The sequence below is a fragment of the Rattus norvegicus genome, chromosome 9 (assembly GCF_021556685.1).
Source record: "Rattus norvegicus strain SHRSP/BbbUtx chromosome 9, alternate assembly SHRSP_T2T, whole genome shotgun sequence".
NCBI lineage: Eukaryota > Metazoa > Chordata > Mammalia > Rodentia > Muridae > Rattus > Rattus norvegicus.
Genome location: NC_141542.1, coordinates 61,345,797 through 61,372,000, shown reverse-complemented (window position 1 = coordinate 61,372,000; position 26,204 = coordinate 61,345,797). Strand labels below are relative to the sequence as shown.

At 40.6% G+C, this 26,204-nt stretch overlaps 1 pseudogene; it reads right to left on the bottom strand.

Moving 5' to 3' along the window:
- Positions 1-3,558: 3,558 nt before the first annotated feature.
- Dnajc14-ps2 (DnaJ heat shock protein family (Hsp40) member C14, pseudogene 2) lies at positions 3,559-4,740 on the bottom strand (annotated as a pseudogene).
- Positions 4,741-26,204: the final 21,464 nt, after the last annotated feature.

The following is a 26,204-nucleotide window of genomic DNA, read 5'->3' as shown; positions in this document are numbered from 1 at the left end:
CTTCTGTAAGGCAAAGGACACTGTGGTTAGGACAAAACGGCAACCAACAGATTGGGAAAAGATCTTTACCAATCCTACAACAGATAGAGGCCTTATATCCAAAATATACAAAGAATTCAAGAAGTTAGACCGCAGGGAAACAAATAACCCTATTAAAAAATGGGGTTCAGAGCTAAACAAAGAATTCACAGCTGAGGAATGCCGAATGGCTGAGAAACACCTAAAGAAATGTTCAACATCTTTAGTCATAAGGGAAATGCAAATCAAAACAACCCTGAGATTTCACCTCACACCAGTGCGATTGGCTAAGATCAAAAACTCAGGTGACAGCAGATGCTGGCGAGGATGTGGAGAAAGAGGAACACTCCTCCATTGTTGGTGGGATTGCAGACTGGTAAAACCATTCTGGAAATCAGTCTGGAGGTTCCTCAGAAAATTGGACATTGAACTGCCTGAGGATCCAGCTATACCTCTCTTGGGCATATACCCAAAAGATGCCTCAACATATAAAAGAGACACGTGCTCCACTATGTTCATCGCAGCCTTATTTATAATAGCCAGAAAATGGAAAGAACCCAGATGCCCTTCAACAGAGGAATGGATACAGAAAATGTGGTACATCTACACAATGGAATATTACTCAGCTATCAAAAACAACGAGTTTATGAAATTCGTAGGCAAATGGTTGGAACTGGAAAATATCATCCTGAGTGAGCTAACCCAATCACAGAAAGACATACATGGTATGCACTCATTGATAAGTGGCTATTAGCCCAAATGCTTGAATTACCCTAGATCCCTAGAACAAACGAAACTCAAGACGGATGATCAAAATGTGAATGCTTCACTCCTTCTTTAAATGAGGAAAAAGAATACCCTTGGCAGGGAAGGGAGAGGCAAAGATTAAATCAGAGACTTAAGGAACACCCATTCAGAGTCTGCCCCACATGTGGCCCATACATATACAGCCACCCAATTAGAGAAGATGGATGAAGCAAAGAAGTGCAGACCGACAGGAGCCGGATGTAGATCGCTCCTGAGAGACACAGCCAGAATACAGCAAATACAGAGGCGAATGCCAGCAGCAAACCACTGAACTGAGAATAGGTCCCCTATTGAAGAATCAGAGAAAGAACTGGAAGAGCTTGAAGGGGCTCGAGACCCCAAAAGTACAACAATGCCAAGCAACCAGAGCTTCCAGGGACTAAGCCACTACCTAAAGACTATACATGGACTGACCCTGGACTCTGACCCCATAGGTAGCAATGAATATCCTAGTAAGAGCACCAGTGGAAGGGGAAGCCCTGGGTCCTGCTAAGACTGAACCCCCAGTGAACTAGTCTATGGGGGGAGGGCGGCAATGGGGGGAGGGTTGGGAGGGGAACACCCATAAGGAAGGGGAGGGGGGAGGGGGATGTTTGCCCCGAAACCGGGAAAGGGAATAACACTCGAAATGTATATAAGAAATACTCAAGTTAATAAAATAAAAAAAAAAAGAATTGACAAATGGAACCTCATAAAATTGCAACGTAAGACAAAGGACACTGTCAATAGGAAAAAAAGGGCAACCAACAGATCAGAAAAAGATCTTTACCAATTCTCCATCTGATAGAGGGCTAATATGCAATATATACCAAGAACTCAAGAAGTTAGACTCCAGATAACCAAATAATCTTATTAAAAATGGGGTACAGAGCTAAACAAAGAATTCTCAATTGAGGAATATCAAATGACCAAGAGGCACCTAAAGAAATGTTCAATATCCTTAGTCATCAGGGAAATGCAAATCAAAACAACCCTGAGATTCCACCTTTCACCAGTCAGAATGGCTAAGATCAAAAATTCAGGTGACAGCAGATGCTGCCAAGGATGTGGAGAAAAAAGAACATTCCTTCCTTTTTGGTGGGATTGTAAGCTGGTACAACCACTCTGGAAATCAGTCTGGAGGTTCCTCAAAAAATTGGGCATAGCACTACCCGACGACCCAGCTATACCACTCCTGGGCATATACCAAAAAGATGCTCCAACATATAACAAAGGCACATGCTCCACTATGCTCATAGCAGCCTTATTTTAATAGCCAGAAGGTGAAAAGTACACAGATGTCCCTCAACAGAAGAATGGATACAGAAAATGTGGTTCATTTACACAATGGAATACTAGTCAGCTATTAAAAACAATGATTACATGAAATTCATAGGCAAATGGATGCAACTAGAAAATATCACCCAGTCACAAAAGAACACACATCGTATCTACTCACTGATAAGTGGATATTAGTTAAAAAGCTCAGAATTGCCATGATACAACTCATGGACCATGTGTAGATGAAAAAGAAGGAAAATCAAAATGTGGATGCTTCAGTCCTTCTTAGAAAGGGGAACAAAATACTTACAGGGACAAAGAATGGAGCAGGGACTGAAGGAAAGTCATCCAGAGACCGCCCCACCTGGGGATCCATCCCATAAGCAGGCACCAAACACAGTCACTATTGCTGATGCCAAGAAGTGCTTGCTGACAGGAGCCTGATATGGATGTCTCCTGAGAGGCTGTGCCAGAGCCTTACTGATACAGATGAGGATGCTTGCAGCTAACCATCGGACTGAGCATGGGGACCCAATGGAGGAGTTAGAGAAAGGACTGAAGGAGCTGAAGAGGTTTGCAACCCCATGGGAAGAACAACAATATCAACCAATCAGACGCCCCCCCCCCCAGTGCTCCTGGGGACTAAACCACCAACCAAAGAGTACATATGGAGAGACCCATGGCTCCCATGGCATATGTAACAGAGAATGGCATTGTCTGGCATCAATAGGAGGAGAGGGCCTTGGTCCAGAGAAGGCTCGTTTCCCCAGTGTAAGGGAAGGCTAGGGTGTTGAGGTGAGAGTGGGTGGGTTGGAATGGGAGCTTCTTCATAGAAGCAGGGAGAACAGGGAGGAGGTATGGGAGAGGGGGAAAAGGTGATAACATTTGAAATGTGAATACATAGAATATGCAATACAAAATTAAATTATGGCCATCCTTGTAACAACAAGCTTGAAATTAGGTAGCTTACCCATAAAGTCAAAGTCAGAGGAAAAAGTTTCCACTCTTGAGTTCTGTATCCCCAAAATTAGGGCTACATGCTTTTCTTTTAGTTAGTATAACAGGATAAAGAGGGGGAACCCCTGAAGTGGGTTAAGAAGTCAGATACACTCATTTGAAAGGGATTGTTTTTCATATGCTTTAAGATGCAAATGATAAAAATAAAAGTTTACAGATCCCAGAGAAATCCCCAGTTCCCACACCTCAGAAACGTATTGTCTGGACTGAGTCCAGATCCTTAGTTCTTTGCTCTAGCCACCTGTTTCTTTGGTATTATCAAAAAACAAGATTCCATTCCTGGGTGTTGGGGAATAGGGAGAAGAGGCTACGGGCTTGCTCCAAGTACTGAATGAAGCATTTAAAATGTTTTCCTTTTAAAGTATTTTAAAATAAATCAAATTCTATCCCGTGCTGTACACAGCCCTTTTGACTTCCTGACATTGATTTGAGGAAGGAGGAGAAGGGGTGTCATCGTTAGGAGGGCCACCTCACTTTCTTCTACCGTTTATGTTTGGCTTCTTTCTTGGGTACTGAACTGTTGAGCCTTGAAGTTGAAGTGGTTCCAGGGCCAGGGTGAGGTGAGGCAAAGAAGGTCCCACTGGACATCGGCCCGGGAGGTACTTGAAAGATCTGGCTCAAGAAATCCTGCAGCTCAGCAGGAGAAGACTCTGGAGTGACCCTAGGCCAATCACTGGTGCCCAGTACCCAAGAAACAAATGAGAAGTGGTAAGGAATCCTGTGAGTATCTGGACTGACATCCAGGCCACTCTGTGATGACATACACCGTTCAGTCGATCAGTGCAAAACAGGAGATCTTGAGGCCCAACATCCTTGACTCTACCCAGAAGACTCCTTCCTCAGCAGGATGAAGCCTGTTACAGTCAGCACAGTATCTGGCACTCTTGGGTTCCCAGTCCTTTTCAAACCCCCTATTCTTTCCTTGGCATCTACTGCATATCATAGTATTCATTGCCTTCTTGAGGTCATCTTGTAGCTTCGACAGAAACTCATTCACTAACCGGCTGAGCTCACTCTCTGCCATTCATTTTATCTCATATTCCTTCTGCCTCTCTGGGTTGCTGACAATGTCCCAAGCTGCCCGCAAAACTTTGAAGGCCTCCTCAGCCTTGGGATTGTGATTTTTATCAGGATGGATCATTACCACTAGTTGCCTATAGGCCTTCTTCAGTTCAATATCGGACGCTGTAGCTTCAACCCCTAGCACATGAAAAGGGTTTAGTTCATCCTCAGGAAACCCAGCCATAATCAAGAGTCGGGCTACTTCCTCTTCAGGCTGGCAGTATCTCCCGCTAGCTACAGGCGCATTGCTCTGTTTCTTAGTCCTCTGCATGACTCAGAGCAGCTCCAGCCAGCCCCACTGAATTAATCTCACCAGCTGCTGCCATGGCCTGCTACCTTTCAACAGCGTCAAGCAATGATGCAAGGGTGGAGAATCCAGTCACGAGAACAGCCAAGTGGACTTATCTCTCTAGCCAAACCAGTCACCCAGTCCCACCAAAACCTCCAGCCCAGTTGTAGACAGTCCAAAAAGAGGGCTAGAGCCAGGAGGAAAAGAGCACCCACTACTCTAAGCAAATGGGTGAACCACCCTGCCGCACAGAAGCTCTGTCAGATAGTCTTATAAAAGATATTCATGTAAAAGGAATTATAAATTCTAGCTCCCCTGTATAAAAGACACAAAATCCTGGTATTTTATTTACAAACTGTAAGCCTAGATAGGGCAGCTTTTGGAGCTATTCCTCTTACATCAGAGCCATATGTCCCTTGTCACTTGTGTTTCTCCTGTGCTCACAGTCCATTGACTCTTATGGCTGCTTCCTCCTCTCTTCGTCCTTTCTCCTTTCCCCCTCTCTACCTGCAACCCTCAGCCATGTAACTGAAAACGTGCCTACCTCTATCTACTGCCCAATCACAGGTTTTAGCCTTTTATTGACAAATTAACTTGGGGGGGGGGAGGTTCACACCACACACACACACACACACACACACACACACACACACACACACACACAGAGGCTGGTATAAATGAGGACCCACTAGTCTTGGAGCAACTAGATCTTGGGGTATAGAATTTGAATACAAGCAGCATCAGATCAATCCCTATTCCACCTTTTTGCCTAAATAAAAAAGGCTCTTTCTCTTATAATAATAAGAATCTACAATATGAACAATTTTGAAAACTATTAGGTAAAAGTTATATTTAAAAAGTCCAGTCTGTTTGTATTTGGCAATCTTTGGATAAAATATCCTATCATCCACCTATCTTGGTAAGTTTAGAGTTTTGTATCTAAATCATTTTCTCATTACCATCTTAAGCATTTAAATCCTCTAACTTTTGTAATTTGCTATTACCAACCTTAAAACATCCATTTATGACTTAAACCTTCATCTTCTGCCTGGCCTCAGGCCTGAAGCGATGGAGCCAGCTGACCAATGCCTGAAACCATAACTCTATAGAAGTTGATCCTTTTGTTTCTCCCGGGTGTTTATTACAGTGACAAAGGCTAAGACAAAAGCAAAATGTCATTTGTTAAAGAACCCCAAATTTCCTTATGATTTGAAAAGTGCCTTCATTATTACTAAAATTTCTATTACCACTTGTTTCTGTTTATAGATTTTTATTTAAATGAAAACACTGATTTGTTTTAAAGTGTTATTTCAAATTTATAGTGATGCTAAATTATATTTCTCATATCTGCTTATGTATCTAAAAGAGAAAGAAATAAAATAAAAGAGGTATAGGTGCTTGGATCAGACCTCATCTACTGGCCCAATCAATCTGGGGTATAAGCCCCCTTCCTACATCTGGCAATGCTGGTCTATTTCCTGGATTAGGCAACACAGGCCTGTCCTCTACAGCCATTCACCCGGAATTTGGTTATTACCACAATACTTACATGGCTACTTTTCCCACTGGGAATCCCCAGAGGCCTTTAGATCAGAAATGTCCTCATTCAGGGTAAAATTTGAAGGCACAAAGACACAGAACATCTGTTTTCTGTTAGCCTCTCATGAAGTCAGAACACAGAGCTTAAATTCATCTATTTTAAATAATTTTTATTTGTTTTAGTTTGCGTTTGAGTGGTTTGCCCGCATGTATGTATGTGCACCATGTGTGTATAGTACCTACAGAAGTCAGAGAGAGGTTGATTGATGGTTGTGATACACCATGAGGAATCTGGGACCAAAACCCAGGTCTGTGAAAGAGCAAAAAGTGCTCTTAACTGCTGAACCATCTCTTGAACCCAGAATTATCTGTTTGTTTTTTACTTCCAAATTTATAAAAGTCAACCCCTTCCTCAGACCACCATGGAAGATGGCAGAGTTTCTCTTGTCTAAGCTATTGGCTTTACAGAAAGCTGGGAATATAGAAGCAAAGAAGCAATGAAGGTCCAAGTTAATACCAAGTACAGACAGTTATTCCTAATGTGGTGTTTTAGACCCAGAATGTGCTGCTTTGGTTACATTCCCCCTGTGTCTTGAACTGCTTTCCACGACAAGGAGACACAGAGAGGCAAGAGAGTGGCCTACGCTATCTAGGGGATCAGTTCTCATGTTGGCTTTCCCTAGAAGAGTCATGCACTTCCTATGACCCAGAACAGGATATGGATGAGTCTAAGGAATTTGTATTTTTTGTTTGTTTTTGTTTTTGAGACAGATTTTCTCTGAGTAGACCTATATGCCCTGTAACTCACTCTACAGACCAAGTGGTCTTTAACTCAGAGATTTGCCTGTCTCTGCCTCTGCCTCCTGAGTGCTAGGATGAAAGGGATGCCCTTCCACCTACCAGCTGGTATTTGTATTGTCACCGCCACTGCCACTTATCAAACTCTTAAGTGAGTTTTTGGTCAGGAAGAAAACAGAAGCAAAGTAACAGAAGCCATGCTTACCAGGACAGGTAAGCCAAGCAGCAGACAGGCAAACTCACCATCAAAGCTTCAAGATAGATCTCAGCTTGGACCTCCAGAAACAAGGAAGGAACCGAAGCAGCTCCACATGGTTATCATTAGCTTCCTGGGAAGTCCTTTAAGCTTAAAGAATTCTAGCTGAGACCCAACCAGGAGTTGTGACTTTAATGCCGACACAATAAACATGTTTTACTATAGGCAAGGAAAGATACGAAAGGCATTGGAATGAAAGTATAACTTCCCACAGGAGAGCTCTCTGGTTTCCATCCCAAATCAGGGCCCATGGAGCTGGAGATGAGGCTGAGTAGTTAAGAGCAATCATTGCAGGGGTTGGGGATTTAGCTCAGTGGTAGAGCGCTTGCCTAGCAAGCACAAGGCCCTGGGTTCAGTCCCCAGCTCTGAAAAAAAAAAAAAAGAGCAATCATTGCTCTTACAAAGGGTAATGATTCAGTTCTTAGCTCTCACACAGTGGCTCACAATCACCTGTAATCCATTTCCAGGGGACCCCAAGCCCTCTTTCACCTTCTACTGGCACAGCACACATGTGGTGCCTATACATACACTCAAGCATACACATATACATATAAAATTAAATAAGTAAACAAGCCATAATGTTTTCCTTTGATGCAGAATTCTGTTCTGAAACAGAAGACAAGATCAAAAAGGGACGATGCTGTTCCCAAAATTTTTCTGTAGTTCTGATACAATCTCTAAATACCTTTAAAATTTCTGACATCTCCCTTTAACCTAGGTGTATCTTTAGAACTATTATTTTCTCTACCTTAGCAATTTTACCACTTTAGTTTCTTTCAAATTCCAAGTAACCATGCTGCCCATTTGGGATTTTTTTAAAAAGAAAATTAGTTAAGCATGCAAAGTAAAACAATTTGGAGACAGTAAATATTACTTATTGAGAAACATGCAAGGTGAACTTATCACTACTTACATTCCTTTCCTCCCACATTTTGCTAAGTTGAATTAACACACTAATCAAATATAGAAACACTTGACAACAAATATTCACCACCCTATACATGTCCCCCTTCCTTAGTTCAGTGTTTGGGGAGGAGAAAGAAAGGACCCCCACCAAGATTAACAACCCCAAATACCTTCAGAATTCTGAAAGCCAATGAAAACCGAACTGATTGTCAAAAACCAAGATTCTTTCAAAGCCAATAAACAAGAAATGCAAATGTGCAAAATTGAAAACAAGCCTGAAACAAAAAGTTATTTAACAAATGGTGGGTCCAAAACAGCCAAAGAGCTCAACACAGTTTACCAGAGAGATAATGCCAGGTGGCTCTTTCTCACTGGGTCTGTGCTAGGACTCTACATGGAGTGTTATAATTGTCAATGTAAAAAACAAAACAGAACAAAAAATCCTGACCTCACAGAGGATAAGAAATGGTGTCTTTTGAAGCCAAAAATATAAGCTACTATGTCCTGGGAACACAGATTTAGGCTACGCCCAAATCCAGGTTCTGATATGGTAAGAGTTTGATGAACTTTTTACAGTAATAGAAAAAGTAATCAATCAAGGCACTTTCCAAATACATTGCAATATTAAGTAGACAGGTAACTGCAAAGCAGAAAGCATCCACTACAAGTCTCAGATGCTGTCTGATAACATTTTTAGTCTTTTTGTTCATGGAAATTAGCGTTTTCTTAATGCATCCACAAAGGTTTTATCTGATAGTCACAGAGTATTTGGTCAGAAACACAGGTGAGCAAGGAATGACTGTGTATGGAGCTAAAAGTAACCAAAGTTAGATTCTGGATCGGCAACAGCCCACCCTCCATGCCACTGATGTTCTGCCTCACGGAAGTTCACTTAAAGTGATTCTCTCCAGAAACTTTTTTCATGTTAACAATGCTCTGTTTTTCCAATTGTTTAAATCAACTTATGTCTTTTACCTCTACTTAAGAGTTTTAAATAACCATACTTACAAGATAAAGATGAGACAGTCTGTACTTTTGTCATCTCTATAGAATATTATGTTAAATGGTCTAGCTGATAGTATATGATCAGAAAAAGAAATGAAAGACATTCTGACTGGAAAAGAATAAACAAAACAGTATTGAAAGACATAATTTCATAAAAGAGAATCCAATGAAATCTGCTTTTAAAAGCTACTTGAAAAGATTTTAAATATTACATATAATAAATAAAATTTATATGTGTATATTATGATGAATAACCAGAAATTTACCCATGATAAAGGAAATTGTAAGAATTATCTGGGCAAAGAAATGCAAGAATTTTTCAGTGGAGGGTAGGGGGAAAATAGCTTTTTATAGAAAAGGCAGCAAGTTCAAATTTTCACCTATGAAATAGTGAAACGGAGAGAATAGGAAAAGATTCCCCATAAGTAAGATGTGTCAGTAAAAATGAGTCTAAAACAATTTAAGATGGGTCATACGAAAAGCATTTATGAAAGATCAAAGATCCATCTTCTCTAGTTGTACTAGAAAATCAAAAATCAGAGATGCCATATTTGGGTCCTAGTCCATTCCTAGTCTGTCTACTAATGTAGAAGCTTTTAAATTGTTAGAATAACTGGACATTACAGCTACAGGTGACATATATGGGGGCAGGTTAGTAATGCAGATCTCCTTAGTCAAATGCACATTTAATCACATTCATTCTCTCAAGGGAAAGGAGTGTGCCATTTTCATTCTCTGTCCTGATTACACTGCAATTCTGAAGAGACTCTTAAAAATAACCAATGGAAGGGGAAGCCCTTGGTCCTGCCAAAGTTAGACCCCCAGTGTAGGGGATTGTGTGTTGGAGGGGTGGTAAGGGGAGGTGGGTGGGGAGGGGAACCCATATAGAAGGGGAGGGGAGGGGTTAGGTTAGGGGGCTGATGTACAGGAAACCGGGAAAGGGAATAACATTTGAAATGTAAATAAGAAATAGCCAATTTTAAAAAAGGGAAAAAAATAATTAAAAAAAATAAGGGTCCTGTTTTCCATTCGTGTACGATTGTGTATTTCTGATCTCGTTGTCTATGTATTAAGGTATGCTGCAATCCTTTCCTTTACGAAGAGCCACTATGTTTTTATTTCAACATCTAGAGTGACTCATATGTGAGTAATGGAAAGACGATCCTCTGTGAGAGCTGCTGCTGATGCCACCATTATTTCTGTGCCAGGCAAAGAACCAAGCCTGTAACCAATGGGCTGATCTTTTTACATGTACAAAGCATTTAAGCTGCCCTGCAGTCAGTGTTTCAGCTTGCACTGAGTTTATGATTGAATTTTGAATGCTACTCAGGGCTTTCTACTAACATTGTGAGAAAGAATCCACAGAATATTGACCTGCAAGTTTTTTTTTTCCTTGTGGTAAAGATCTCATAACTAAAATGTGAAACCTTGATTTTTGTTGACATTCATTTTTGTTGAATCTGAAACTTGACAAATGGATTTTTAAAGTATAAGTTTTAGGTCACAGTATAATTGTGTAATATATCCTTTCACAGCTGTCTGCCAGTACCTTGAACCACAGGGGCACACTGTTAAAATCAGTCTATATTGACATCATTATGGATTTAAGGACTAGAGTCTCTGGTGCACACTGCAGCTCACTCTCAATGCTGCACACCCTCTGGGTTGGATAAACGTTATGGCATGTATTCACTGTAGCAGTATTACAGAGTAATTATACTGTCCTAAAGGTCCCCTGTGCTGTCCCCAATTCCCTACTTCAACCCACTTAGCAACTAGTGGTCCTTTTGTTATCTCTGTTGTTTTATCTTTCCAGACAACTTGAAATGGATCAAATGTAAAGTGTTTACCCTAAAGATTCATGTGTTGAAGCTTTGTATCCAGTATTGAGTAGTTGGTACATGAACCTGTTGACCTGCAGATTAACCCATTGACAAGTTCATAACTAGATGGGTGTGTTGGTTACTTTTATACTGTGACAAAAAAAAGCCTGACAGAAGCTCTCCAGGGAGGAAGGATTTATTTTGGCTCTCAGTTTCAGGTACTACCAGACCATCAAAATGGGGAAGCATTCGGCAAGAGCTTTTAGAGACTTGTTTTTTTTTTTCCATATTTTATTAAGTCTGTTAAATCACAAGTGGAAAGATAAACATAGCTTAAAATTTGAAAATATATTACTTCAAATCTTCAAAGGAACCATATTAAATATAATGCATTATATAAATAAACTGGCATACATAACTGAGCTAATAATTGACAGTGGAGATCTGAGGGTAAATGATCAACTCAAATCATTTAGTTTTAGACCTGAAAGAAGGTGTTAAAAGAGTTGGTAGAAAGGAAAATGCCATGAGAATTACGCCAAATAATACAGTCTTCACATATTTTCAGAATTTAGTTATAAGACTATATAAATATGTGGCTTTTTTTTGATTTTTTTTTTATTAACTTGAGTATTTCTTATATACATTTCAAGTGTTATTCCCTTTCCCGGTTTCCGGGCAAACATCCCCCTCCCCCCTCCCCTTCCTTATCGGTGTTCCCCTCCCAACACTCCCCCCATTGCCGCCCTCCCCCCATAGTCTAGTTCACTGGGGGTTCAGTCTTAGCAGGACCCAGGGCTTCCCCTTCCACTGGTGCTCTTACTAGGATATTCATTGCTACCTATGGGGTCAGAGTCCAGGGTCAGTCCATGTATAGTATTACGGTAGTGGCTTAGTCCCTGGAAGCTCTGGTTGCTTGGCATTGTTGTACTTTTGGGGTCTCGAGCCCCTTCAAGCTCTTCCAGTTCTTTCTCTGATTCCTTCAACGGGGGACCTATTCTCAGTTCAGTGGTTTGCTGCTGGCATTCGCCTCTGTATTTGCTGTATTCTGGCTGTGTCTCTCAGGAGCGATCTAGATCCAGGTCCTGTCCGTCTGCACTTCTTTGCTTCATCCATCTTGTCTAATTGGGTGGCTGTATATGTATGGGCCACATGTGGGGCAGGCTCTGAATGGGTGTTCCTTCAGTCTCTGTTTTAATCTTTGCCTCTCCCTTCCCTGCCAAGGGTATTCTTTTTCCTCATTTAAAGAAGGAGTGAAGCATTCACATTTTGATCATCCGTCTTGAGTTTCGTTTGTTCTAGGGATCTAGGGTAATTCAAGCATTTGGGCTAATAGCCACTTATCAATGAGTGCATACCATGTATGTCTTTCTGTGATTGGGTTAGCTCACTCAGGATGATATTTTCCAGTTCCAACCATTTGCCTACGAATTTCATAAACTCGTTGTTTTTGATAGCTGAGTAATATTCCATTGTGTAGATGTACCACATTTTCTGTATCCATTCCTCTGTTGAAGGGCATCTGGGTTCTTTCCATTTTCTGGCTATTATAAATAAGGCTGCGATGAACATAGTGGAGCACGTGTCTCTTTTATATGTTGAGGCATCTTTTGGGTATATGCCCAAGAGAGGTATAGCTGGATCCTCAGGCAGTTCAATGTCCAATTTTCTGAGGAACCTCCAGACTGATTTCCAGAATGGTTTTACCAGTCTGCAATCCCACCAACAATGGAGGAGTGTTCCTCTTTCTCCACATCCTCGCCAGCATCTGCTGTCACCTGAGTTTTTGATCTTAGCCATTCTCACTGGTGTGAGGTGAAATCTCAGGGTTGTTTTGATTTGCATTTCCCTTATGACTAAAGATGTTGAACATTTCTTTAGGTGTTTCTCAGCCATTCGGCATTCCTCAGCTGTGAATTCTTTGTTTAGCTCTGAACCCCATTTTTTAATAGGGTTATTTGTCTCCCTGCGGTCTAACTTCTTGAGTTCTTTGTATATTTTGGATATAAGGCCTCTATCTGTTGTAGGATTGGTAAAGATCTTTTCCCAATCTGTTGGTTGCCGTTTTGTCCTAACCACAGTGTCCTTTGCCTTACAGAAGCTTTGCAGTTTTATGAGATCCCATTTGTCGATTCTTGATCTTAGAGCATAAGCCATTGGTGTTTTGTTCAGGAAATTTTTTCCAGTGCCCATGTGTTCCAGATGCTTCCCTAGTTTTTCTTCTATTAGTTTGAGTGTGTCTGGTTTGATGTGGAGGTCCTTGATCCACTTGGACTTAAGCTTTGTACAGGGTGATAAGCATGGATCGATCTGCATTCTTCTACATGTTGACCTCCAGTTGAACCAGCACCATTTGCTGAAAATGCTATCTTTTTTCCACTGGATGGTTTTGGCTCCTTTGTCAAAAATCAAGTGACCATAGGTGTGTGGGTTCATTTCTGGGTCTTCAATTCTATTCCATTGGTCTATCTGTCTGTCTCTGTACCAATACCATGCAGTTTTTATCACTATTGCTCTGTAATACTGCTTGAGTTCAGGGATAGTGATTCCCCCTGAAGTCCTTTTATTGTTGAGGATAGCTTTAGCTATCCTGGGTTTTTTGTTATTCCAGATGAATTTGCAAATTGTTCTGTCTAACTCTTTGAAGAAATGGATTGGTATTTTGATGGGGATTGCATTGAATCTGTAGATTGCTTTTGGTAAAATGGCCATTTTTACTATATTAATCCTGCCAATCCATGAGCATGGGAGATCTTTCCCTCTTCTGAGGTCTTCTTCAATTTCTTTCCTCAGTGTCTTGAAGTTCTTATTGTACAGATCTTTTACTTGCTTGGTTAAAGTCACACCGAGGTACTTTATATGATTTGGGTCTATTATGAAGGGTGTCATTTCCCTAATTTCTCTCTCGGCTTGTTTCTCTTTTGTATAGAGGAAGGCAACTGATTTATTTGAGTTAATTTTATACCCAGCCACTTTGCTGAAGTTGTTTATCAGCTTTAGTAGTTCTCTGGTGGAACTTTTGGGATCACTTAAATATACTATCATGTCATCTGCAAATAGTGATATTTTGACCTCTTCTTTTCCAATCTGTATCCCCTTGATCTCCTTTTGTTGTCTGATTGCTCTGGCTAGAACTTCAAGAACTATATTGAATAAGTAGGGAGAGAGTGGGCAGCCTTGTCTAGTCCCGGATTTTAGTGGGATTGCTTCAAGTTTCTCTCCATTTAGTTTAATGTTAGCAACTGGTTTGCTGTATATGGCTTTTACTATGTTTAGGTATGGGCCTTGAATTCCTATTCTTTCCAGGACTTTTATCATGAAGGGGTGTTGAATTTTGTCAAATGCTTTCTCAGCATCTAATGAAATAATCATGTGGTTCTGTTCTTTCAGTTTGTTTATATAATGGATCACGTTGATGGTTTTCCGTATATTAAACCATCCCTGCATGCCTGGGATGAAGCCTACTTGATCATGGTGGATGATTGTTTTGATGTGCTCTTGAATTCAGTTTGCCAGAATTTTATTGAGTATTTTTGCGTCGATATTCATAAGGGAAATTGGTCTGAAGTTCTCTTTCTTTGTTGTGTCTTTGTGTGGTTTAGGTATAAGAGTAATTGTGGCTTCGTAGAAGGAATTCGGTAGTGCTCCATCTGTTTCAATTTTGTGGAATAGTTTGGATAATATTGGTATGAGGTCTTCTATGAAGGTTTGATAGAATTCTGCACTAAACCCATCTGGACCTGGGCTCTTTTTGGTTGGGAGACCTTTAATGACTGCTTCTATTTCCTTAGGAGTTATGGGGTTGTTTAACTGGTTTATCTGTTCCTGATTTAACTTCGATACCTGGTATCTGTCTAGGAAATTGTCCATTTCCTGAAAATTTTCAAGTTTTGTTGAATATAGGTTTTTATAGTAAGATCTGATGATTTTTTGAATTTCCTCTGAATCTGTAGTTATGTCTCCCTTTTCATTTCTGATTTTGTTAATTTGGACGCACTCTCTGTGTCCTCTCGTTAGTCTGGCTAAGGGTTTATCTATCTTGTTGATTTTCTCAAAGAACCAACTTTTGGTTCTGTTGATTCTTTCTATGGTCCTTTTTGTTTCTACTTGGTTGATTTCAGCTCTGAGTTTGATTATTTCCTGCCTTCTACTCCTCCTGGGTGTATTTGCTTCTTTTTGTTCTAGAGCTTTTAGGTGTGCCGTCAAGCTGCTGACATATGCTCTTTCCTGTTTCTTTCTGCAGGCACTCAGCGCTATGAGTTTTCCTCTTAGCACAGCTTTCATTGTGTCCCATAAGTTTGAGTATGTTGTATCTTCATTTTCATTAAATTCTAAAAAGTTTTTAATTTCTTTCTTTATTTCTTCCTTGACCAGGTTATCATTGAGTAGAGCATTGTTCAATTTCCACGTATATGTGGGCATTCTTCCCTTATTGTTATTGAAGACCAGTTTTAGGCCATGGTGGTCCGATAGCACGCATGGGATTATTTCTATCTTTCTGTACCTGTTGAGGCTCGTTTTTTGACCAATTATATGGTCAATTTTGGAGAAAGTACCATGAGGAGCTGAGAAGAAGGTATATCCTTTTGCTTTAGGATAGAATGTTCTATAAATATCCGTTAAGTCCATTTGGCTCATGACTTCTCTTAGTCTGTCGACATCACTGTTTAATTTCTGTTTCCATGATCTGTCCATTGATGAGAGTGGGGTGTTGAAATCTCCCACTATTATTGTGTGAGGTGCAATGTGTGTTTTGAGCTTTAGTAAGGTTTCTTTTACGTATGTAGGTGCCCTTGTATTTGGGGCATAGATATTTAGAATTGAGAGTTCATCTTGGTGGATTTTTCCTTTGATGAATATGAAGTGTCCTTCCTTATCTTTTTTGATGACTTTTAGTTGGAAATTGATTTTATTTGATATTAGAATGGCTACTCCAGCTTGCTTCTTCTGACCATTTGCTTGGAAAGTTGTTTTCCAGCCTTTCACTCTGAGGTAGTGTCTGTCTTTGTGTCTGAGGTGTGTTTCCTTAGGCAGCAGAATGCAGGGTCCTCGTTGCGTATCCAGTTTGTTAATCTATGTCTGTTTATTGGGGAGTTGAGGCCATTGATATTGAGAGATATTAAGGAATAGTGATTATTGCTTCCCGTTATATTCATATTTGGATGTGAGGTTATGTTTGTGTGCTTTCATTCTCTTTGTTTTGTTGCCAAGACGATTAGTTTCTTGCTTCTTCTAGGGTATAGCTTGCCTCCTTATGTTGGGCTTTACCATTTATTATCCTTTGTAGTGCTGGATTTGTAGAAAGATATTGTGTAAATTTGGTTTTGTCATGGAATATCTTGGTTTCTCCATCAATGTTAACTGAGAGTTTTGCTGGATACAGTAACCTGGGCTGGCATTTGTGTTCTCTTAGGGTCTGTATGACATCAGTCCAGGATCTTCTGGCCTTCATAGTTTCTGGCGAGAAGTCTGATGTGATTCTGATAGGTCTCCCTTTATATGTTTCTTGACCTTTTTCCCTTACTGCTTTTAATATTCTTTCTTTATTTTGTGCGTTTGGTGTTTTGACAATTATGTGACGGGAGATGTTTCTTTTCTGGTCCAATCTATTTGGAGTTCTGTAGGCTTCTTGTATGTCTATGGGTATCTCTTTTTTTAGGTTAGGGAAGTTTTCTTCTATGATTTTGTTGAAGATATTTACTGGTCCTTTGAGCTGGGAGTCTTCACTCTCTTCTATACCTATTATCCTTAGGTTTGATCTTCTCATTGAGTCCTGGATTTCCTGTATGTTTTGGACCAGTAGCTTTTTCTGCTTTACATTATCTTTGACAGTTGAGTCAATGATTTCTATGGAATCTTCTGCTCCTTAGATTCTCTCTTCCATCTCTTGTATTCTGTTGGTGAAGCTTGTATCTACAGCTCCTTGTCTCTTCTTTTGGTTTTCTATATCCAGGGTTGTTTCCATGTGTTCTTTCTTGATTGCTTCTATTTCCATTTTTAATTCCTTCAACTGTTTGATTGTGTTTTCCTGGAATTCTTTCAGGGATTTTTGTGTCTCCTCTCTATGGGCTTCTACTTGTTTATTTATGTTTTCCTGGAATTCTTTCAGGGATTTTTGTGTCTCCTCTCTATGGGCTTCTACTTGTTTATTTATGTTTTCCTGGAATTCTTTCAGGGATTTTTGCGATTCTTTCAGGCATTTTTGCGATTCCTCTCTGTAGGCTTCTACTTGTTCTCTAAGGGAGTTCTTCACGTCTTTCTTGAAGTCCTCCAGCATCATGATCAAAAATGATTTTGAAACTAGATCTTGCTTTTCTGGTGTGTTTGGATATTCCATGTTTGTTTTGATGGGAGAATTGGGCTCCGATGGTGCCATGTAGTCTTGGTTTCTGTTGCTTGGGTTCCTGCGCTTGCCTCTCGCCATCAGATTATCTCTAGTGTTACTTTGTTCTGCTATTTCTGACAGTGGCTAGACTGTCCTATAAGCCTGTGTGTCAGGAGTGCTGTAGACCTGTTTTCCTCTCTTTCAGTCAGTTATGGGGACAGAGTGTTCTGCTTTCGGGCGTGTAGTTTTTCCTCTCTACAGGTCTTCAGCTGTTCCTGTGGGCCTGTGTCTTGAGTTCACCAGGCAGCTTTCTTGCAGCAGAAAATTTGGTCTTACCTGTGGTCCCGAGGCTCAGGTTCGCTCGTGGGGTGCTGCCCAGGGGCTCTCTGCAGCGGCAGCAACCAGGAAGACCTGTGCCGCCCCTTCCGGGAGCTTCAGTGCACCAGGGTTCCAGATGGTCTTTGGCTTTTTCCTCTGGCGTCCGAGATGTGTGTGCAGAGAGCAGTCTCTTCTGGTTTCCCAGGCTTGTCTGCCTCTCTGAAGGTTCAGCTCTCCCTCCCATGGGATTTGGGTGCAGAGAACTGTTTATCTGGTCTGTTTCCTTCTGGTTCTGGTGGTGTATCAGGCACAGGGGTCCTGCCGCTCCTGGGCCCTCCCCCACGGGAGTCCAGAGGCCTTATACAGTTTCCTCTTGGGCCAGGGATGTGGGCAGGGGTGAACAGTGTTGGTGGTCTCTTCTGCTCTGCAGCCTCAGGAGTGCCCACCTGACCAGGCAGTTGGGTCTCTCTCTCACAGGGTCTGGGCAAATATGTGGCTTTTACTTAATCATTCCATATAACTGAGTCATTCATAATATTTTTTGAGAGCCGAGGATAGATTTTCACATGGCTTCCAAAGAACTCCTTTTGTTCTTTAGAAGTCCCCAAAGGCAGAGAAGCATCTTTTATTGAACGCTCCCCAACATTTAGGTTTTTATTACACATGAGTAAATGTGAAGATAAAATTCTATATAAGCATTAAAATACTAGACACTGAGACTCAACATGTTTTTATGAGAGGGGACTCTGTGATCAGCGCTTCTGAATCCAGGCAGTTTGAATGTAAGAATGGTGATTACAAATCACAGACTTCAGGTCAGAAAGGCAGAAAGGAATGCATAGGCATCTTATGTCAATTTTTCTTTCAAAGTCTTTACTAGAAATGTTTGAAAACTGAGTTTACTTCTGGTTCCTGCTTGCACCTGGAGCTGACCACTCCCACAGGTCTCTGGACCCATATCCCATGGGGGAGACAGCTGGACTCTCAGAAGTGCAGAGGATCCTGAGATACCGTCAATTCTGTTCACATTCCTGGACCAAGAGGAGCCTGCGTAGTGCCCTCTGGATACAGGAACAAAGAAGTAATCAGCAGCTGGAACCTTCTAGTGTCTGCCTAGGTCCAGATCTGAAACAATCCCACAGCTCTTTGTACTCAAATCCCATGGGGCAAAGAGCTGGACTTGGAGAAGTGTAGACAACCCTGAGAGCTCAGAGGAGAAAACTGCTTCTGCCAACATTCCTGAACCAAGAGGAACCCACCTAGTGCCCTCTGTGCCCTCTGGGCACAGGAACCTAGAAGCAGCCAGGGGCAGGACCCTTCCAGGTTCTGCCTGAGCCCAGAGCTGAAAGTCAGTCACCTGGAGCACTGACACACCTGAGAGAAGAGGTAGGAACAACTCTTCTACCCCAGGAGACGCACCTGGAGGCTTCAGGACAAACAAACCCAGGAGCACATCTTGGTTCCCAGATCTGACTGAAAGAAAAGAAGTCTACAAGAGTGCTGACACACAGGCTTATAGGAGGGTCAACCCACTGTCAGAGGCAGGAAGACAAGCTAACACCAGAGAAAACCTGATGGCAAGAGGCAAGCCAGGAACCTAAGCAACAGAAACCAAGACTACTTGGCATCATCAGAGCCCAGTTCTCCCACCAAAGCAAATACTGGATATCCAAAGACACTGGAAAAGCAAGATCTGGATTTAAAATCACATCTCATGATGATGATAGAGAACTTTAAGAATGATATAAATAACTCCCTTAAAGAAATATAGGACACCACAAGTAAACAATTAGAAGCCCTTAAAGAGGAAACATAAAAATCCCTTAAAGAATTACAGGAAAACACAGCCCAACAGGTGAAGGAATTTAAGGTCCAGGATTTAAAAATGAAAATAGAAACAATAAAGAAAGCACAAAGGGAGACAACTCTGGAGATAGAAAACCTAGGGAAGAGATCAGGAGTCATAGATGCAAGCATCACCAACCAAGAGATCAACACTTTGGTCATCCTTCTTCTGGAGCTTCATGTGATCTGTTGATTGTATCTTGGGTAATCTGAACTTTTGGATTAATATCCACTTATCAGTGAGTGCATACAATGTGGGTTTTTTGTAACTGGGTTACCTCATTCAGGATGACATTTTCTAGTTGCATCCATTTGCCTATGAATTTCATGAAGTCATTGTTTTTTATAGTTGAGTAGTACTCCATTGTGTAGATGTACCACATTTTCTGTATCCATTCCTCTGTTGAAGGGCATCTGGCTTCTTTCCACCTTCTGGCTATTACAAATAATGTGGCTGTGAACATAGTGGAGTGTGTGTCCTTGTATGTTGGAGAATGATTTGGGTATATGCCCAGGAGTGGTATAGCTAGGTCCTCAGGTACTACTATATCCAATTTTCTGAGAAACCTCCAGACTGATTTCCAGAGTGGTTGTACTAGTTTCCAATCCCACCAACAATGGAGGAGTGTTCCTCTTTCTCCACACCCTTGTTAGCATCTAGTGTCACCTGAGTTTTTGTTCTTAGCCATTCTGACTGGTGTTAGGTGGAATCTCAGGGTTGTTTTGATTTGCATTTCCCTGATGACTAAGGATGTTGAACATTTCTTTAGGTACTTCTCAGCCATTTGATATTCCTCAACTGAGAATTCTTTGTTTAGCTCTGTATCCCATTTTTTAATAGTGTTATTTGACTCTTTGGAGTCTAACTTCTTGAGTCATTTGTATATATTGGATATTAGCTCTCTATTGGGTATAAGATTGGTGAAGATCTTTTTCCAGTCTGTTAGTTGCCATTTTGTCCTAATGATAGTGTCCTTTCCCTTACAAAAACTTTTCAGTTTTATGAGGTCCCATTTGTTGAGTCTTGATCTTAGAGCATAAGTCATTGGTGTTTTGTTCAGAAAAATTTCCCCAGTGCCCATGTGATAGAGGCTCTTCCCCACTTTTTCTTTTAGTAGTTTGAGTGTATCTGGTTTGATGTGGAGGTCCTTGATCCACTTGGACTTAAGTTTTGTACAGGGTGATAAGAATGTAGAAGAATGTAGATTTGCATTCTTCTACATGCTGACCTCCAGTTCAACCAGCACCATTTGCTGAAAATGCTATCTTTTTTCCACTGGATGGTTTTAACTCCTTTGCAAAAGATTAAGTGACTATAGGTGTGTGTGTGTGTGTGTGTGTGTGTGTGTGTGTGTGTGTGTGTTCATTTCTGGGTCTTTAATTCTATTCCCTTGATCTACCAGCCTGTATACCAATACCATACAATTTTTTATCACTATTGCTCTGTAATATTGCTTGAGGTCAGGGATGGTGATTCCCCCAGAAGCTCTTTTATTGTGGAGGACAGTTTTCTATATCCTGGGTTTTTTGTTATTCCAAATGAATTCGCAAATTGTTCTTTCTAACTCTATGAAGAATTGAGTTGGAATTTTGATGGGGATTTCTTTGAATCTGTAGACTGCTTTGGCAAGATGGCCATTTTTACTATTAATCCTGCCAATCTGTGAGCATGGGAGATTTTTCCATCTTTTAAGATCTTCAATTTCTTCCTTCAGAGACTTGAAGTTCTTGTTAAACAGATCTTTGACTTGCTTGGTTAGAGGCACACTTAGGTATTTTATATTATTTGTGACTACTGAGAAGGGTGTTGTTTGTCTAATTTCTCAGGCTGTTTTTCCTTTGAGTAAAGGAAGGCTACTGATTTGTTTGAGTTAATTTTATACCCAGTCATGTTGCTGAAGTTGTTGATCAGGCTTAGGAGTTCTCTGGTGGAACTTTTGGCGTCACTTAAGTATATTATCATATCATTTGCAAATAGTGATATTTTGACTTCTTCCTTTGGAATTTGTATCTCTTTGACCTCCTTTCGTTGTCTGATTGCTCTGGATAGGGCTTCAAGTACTATATTGAATAGGTAGGGCAAGAGTGGGCAGCCTTGTCTAGTTCCTGATTTTAGTGGGATTGTTTCAAGTTTCTCTCCATTTAGTTTGATGTTGGCTACTGGTTTGCTGTATATTGCTTTTATTATGTTTAGGTATGGGCCCTGAATTCCTGATCTTCCCAGGACTTGTAACATCAAGGGTATAGAATTTTATCAAATGCTTTCTCAGCATCTAATGAAATGATCATGTGGTATTTTTCATTTTAGTTTGTTTACATAGTGGATTATTCTGATTGATTTCCATATATTGAACCATCCCTGAATCCCTGGGATGAAGCTTATTTGATCATGATGAATGATCACTCTGACGTGTTCTTGGATTTGGTTCATGAGAATTTTATCAAGTCTTTTTGCATTGATATTTCTAATGGAAATTGGTCTTTAGTTCTCTTTCTTTGTAGGGTCTTTGTGTGGTTTAGGTTATAAGAGTAATTGTGGCTTCATAGAAGGAATCAGGTGGTGCTCCTTCTGTTTCTATTTTTTGAAATAGTTTGGACAGTATTGGGATGAGGTTCTCTATGAAAGTTTGATAGAATTCTGCAGTAAACCCATCTGGTCCTGGGTTCTTTTTGGTTGGGAGACTTTTACTAACTGCTTCTATTTCTTCAGAGTTTTGGGACTGTTTAGATGGTTTACAGTATCCTGATTTAACTTTGGTACCAGTTATCTATCTAGAAAATTGACTATTTCATCCAGATTTCCCAGTTTTGTTGAATATAGGTTTTTGTAATAGGATCTGGTGATTAATTTCCTCAGACTCTTTTGTTATGTCTCACTTTTCATTTCTGACTTCGTTAATTTGGACACTCTCTGTGCCCTCTGGTTAGTCTGACTAAGGGTTTATCTATCTTATTGATTTTCTCCAAGAACCAGATCCTCATTTTGTTGATATATAGTCCTTTTTGTTTCTACTTGGTGGATTTCAGCCCTGAGTTTGATTTATTTCCTGCCTTCTTGTCCTCTTCTATTCCTATGCTTCTTCTTGTTTTAGAGCTTCTTTTTTTTTCTATTTTTTTTCTTTATTAACTTGAGTATTTCTTATATACATTTCGAGTGTTATTCCCTTTCCCGGTTTCTGGGCAAACATCCCCCTCCCCCCTCCCCTTCCTTATGGGTGTTCCCCTCCCCATCCTCCCCCCATTGCCGCCTTCCCCCCAACAATCTAGTTCACTGGGGGTTCAGTCTTAGCAGGCTTTCTATTTTTATCACCTCAGCTAACAGTGGAAGAACCGAGAGAGGACTGGGTGCTTCTGACGTGCGGCACAATTGGTCAGGAACAGTGCTCTGCTAGAGCTTCTTGTTCTAGTGCTGTCAAGCTGCTACTGTATGATCTCTCCAGTTTCTTTTTGGAGACACTCAGAGCTATGCGTTTTTCTTTTAGCACTGCTTTTATTATGTTCCATAAGTTTAGGTATGTTGTGCCTTCATTTTCATTAAATTCTAAAAAGTCTAAAATTTTTTATTTCTTCCTTGACCAAGTTACCATTGAGTAGAGCATTGTTTGACTTTCCTGTGTATGTGAGTTTTCTGTCCTTTTTGTTGTTATTGAAGACTAGCCTTATTCGGTGGTGATTTGAGAGGATGAGTGGGATTATTTCAATCTTCTTGTATCTGTTGAGGCTTGTTTTGTGACAGATTATTTTGAAGAAGGTACCATGAGGTGCTGAGAAAAAAGTATATTCTTTTGAGGATGAAATGTTCTGTAGTTAGCTGTTAAATCCATTTGGTTCATAATGTCTTTATTTTCTCTGTGTCTCTGTTCAGTGTCTGTTTCCATTTCAGAAAGTGCGGTGTTGAAGTCTCCCACTATTATTGAGTGAGGTGCAATGTGTGACTTTGAGCTTTAGTAAGCTTTCTTTTATAAATGTAGTTGCCCTTGCATTTGGAGCATAGATATTCAGGATTGAGAGTTCATCTTGTTGAATTTTTCCTTTGAGGAATATGAAGTGTCTTTCCTTATCTTTTTTGATAACTTTTGGTAAAAAGTCAGTTTTATTCGATATTAGAATGGCTACTCCATCTTGTTTCTTGGGATCATTTGCTTAGAAAATTGTTTTGTAGCCTTTTACTCTGAGGTAGTGTCTGTCTTTGTCACTGAAGTGTGTTTCTTGTATGCAGCAAAATGCTGGGTCCTCCCTACATATCCAGTGTGTTAGTCTATGTGTTTTTATTGGGGAATCGAGGACATTGATATTAAGAGATATTAAGAAATAGTGATTGTTTACTCGTATTTTTGTTGTTAGAGGTAGAATTATGTTTGTGTGGCTCTCTTCTTTTGAGTTTGTTGCAAGAAGATTACTTTCTTGCTTTTTCTAGGGTGTAGTTTCCCTCCTTGTGTTGGAGTTTTTTATCTATTATCCTTTGTACGGCTGGATTTATGACAAGATATTGAGTAAATTTGGTTTTGTCATGGGATATCTTGCTTTCTACATCTGTTAATTGAGAGTTTTGCTGGATATTGTATACTGGGCTGGCATTTGTGTTCTCTTAGGGTCTGTATAGCATCTGCCCAGGATCTTCTGGCTTTCATAGTCTCTAGTAAGATGTCTGTTGTAATTGTGATAGGTCTGCCTTTATATGTTACTTGATGTTTTTTCCTAACTGCTTTTAATATTCTTTGTTTTGTACATTTGTGTGTTTTGATGTTTTGACTATTGTGTGATGGGAGGAAAGTCTTTTCTGGTCCAGCCTATTTGGAGTTCTGTAGGCTTATTCTATGTGTATGGGAACTTCTTTCTTTAGGTTAGGGAAGATTTCTTCTATAATTTTTTTTGAAGATATTTACTGGCCCTTTAAGTTGGGAGTCTTCACTCTCTTCTGTACCTATTATCCTTAGGTTTGATCTTCTCATTGTGTCCTGGATTTCCTGGATATTTTGGATTAGAAGCTTTTAATATTTTATGTTATCTTTGATGGTTGTGTCAATGTTTTCTATTGTATTTTCTGTCCCTGAGATTCTCTCTTCTATCTCCTGTATTCTGTTTTTGATGCTTGTGTCTATGAATCTTGCTCTCTTTCTTAGGTTTTCAATCTTCAGGTTGTCTCCCTTTGTGATTTCTTCATTGTTTCCATTTCCATTTTTAGATCCTGGATGGTTTTATTCAGTTCCTTCACCTGTTTGGTTGTGTTTTCCTGTAATTCTTTAAGGAACTTTTTGTGTTTCCTCTTTAAGGGCTTCTAATTGTTTACTTGTAGTGTCCTATATTTCTTTAAGGGAGTTATTTATATCATTCTTAAAGTTCTCTATCATCATCATGAGATGTGATTTTAAATTCAGATCTTGCTTTTCTGGTGTGTTTGGATATCCAGTATTTGCTTTGGTGGGAGAACTGGGCTCTGATGATGCCAAGTAGTCTTGGTTTCTGTTTTTAGGTTCCTGCACTTGCCTCTTGCCATCTGGTTATCTCTGGTATTAGCTGGTCTTTCTGTCTCTGACAGTAGCTTGACCTTCCTGTAAGCCTGTATGCCAGCACTCTTGGAGACCAGCTTTCTACCAGCAGAATCTGTGTCACGGTGTCAGCTCAGGAGCAGGCAGAAACTGGAAGGATCCTGTTCCAGACTGCTCCTCAGTTCCTCTGTCCAGAGGGCTCCATGTGGGTCCCTCTTGGCCCAGGAATGTGAGCAGAAGTGGTCCTCTCACCTGTTCTCTCATGTTTGTCTGCACTTCTGAGAGTCAGACAGAGAGATGTGGGACCGGGTCAGCTCCAGGCACAGGCAGAAACCAAAGGATCCTGTCCCAAACTGCTCCCAGGTTCCTGTGTCGTGAGAGCTCCAGGTGGTCCCTCACAGCATTAGTGGTGGTCTTACCTCTGCTTTCAGGTGAGTCAGTGCTCCTGGAGACTGGCTTTCAGCTTCAGGTGCAGGAAGAGACTGAAAGAATCCTGTCCCTGACTGCTCCTAGGTCCCTGTGTCCAGGGGGCTCCAGGCAGGTTCCTCCTGGTCCAGGTATGTGAGCAGAAGTGGTGATCTCCACTGTGCTCTCAGGATTGTCTGCACTTCTGAGAGTCCAGCTCTCTCCCCTACTGGATCGGGGTATAAAGAACTACAGACTTATTATAGCTTGGAGGATCAGGAAGAATTAACACCCTCAAGACACATTACCTCAAGCTAGCTACTATCTAGGCACTGTAAGCTGAGATCACCAAATGTTCGACACAGGAGGTTATGGAGATTTATATACTTACAATAAGAGTACTTGGAGCATGTTTCTTTTTAGGGTATAATATGTCTTGACCCTAGAACCTTCCACCATCTCTCTGCTTTCTGATCTCCCTAAGAAATGTCAAGTAGTTACTTTTCTCATGGCTGTAACAAAACAGCTAACCAAAGCAAGTTATCAGAAGGAAGGGTTTCTTTTTGGCTCACAGATCAAGGGCAGAGATGTTGGCAGAGAAACCATGGAGGCAGAAGCTTGAGATGGCTGGTCACACTGCATCTGTAGCCAGGAAGCAAACCGAGTTGAATTCTGATGATCAGCTTGCTTCATTTTTATTCAGTTCAGGATCATTCCATGCACTGGTGTCATTCACACTGAGGGTCAGGTTATGGATAATTTTTACCTCATTTTACTCAATCTAGAACCTTCCTTCTGAAGTTTTTCTCCTAGGTTGGCTCTAAATCCTTGCAAGTTGATAATCAAGAGTGATCAGCAGAGCAGACATGCTCCTCTACATATTGTTTTAGATGCAAGATAACTGAGTCCTCTTGTGAAGCTGGAGTTCCATTGGTTGAGCAACTTGGAAATATGCAGAATCTGCCCCTGGCATAGCCCCGTTCAACAGGGCCTCTGGAGATTAATTTTGATGTGTATTTCATGAAGTTCTTCAGAAGTTGAG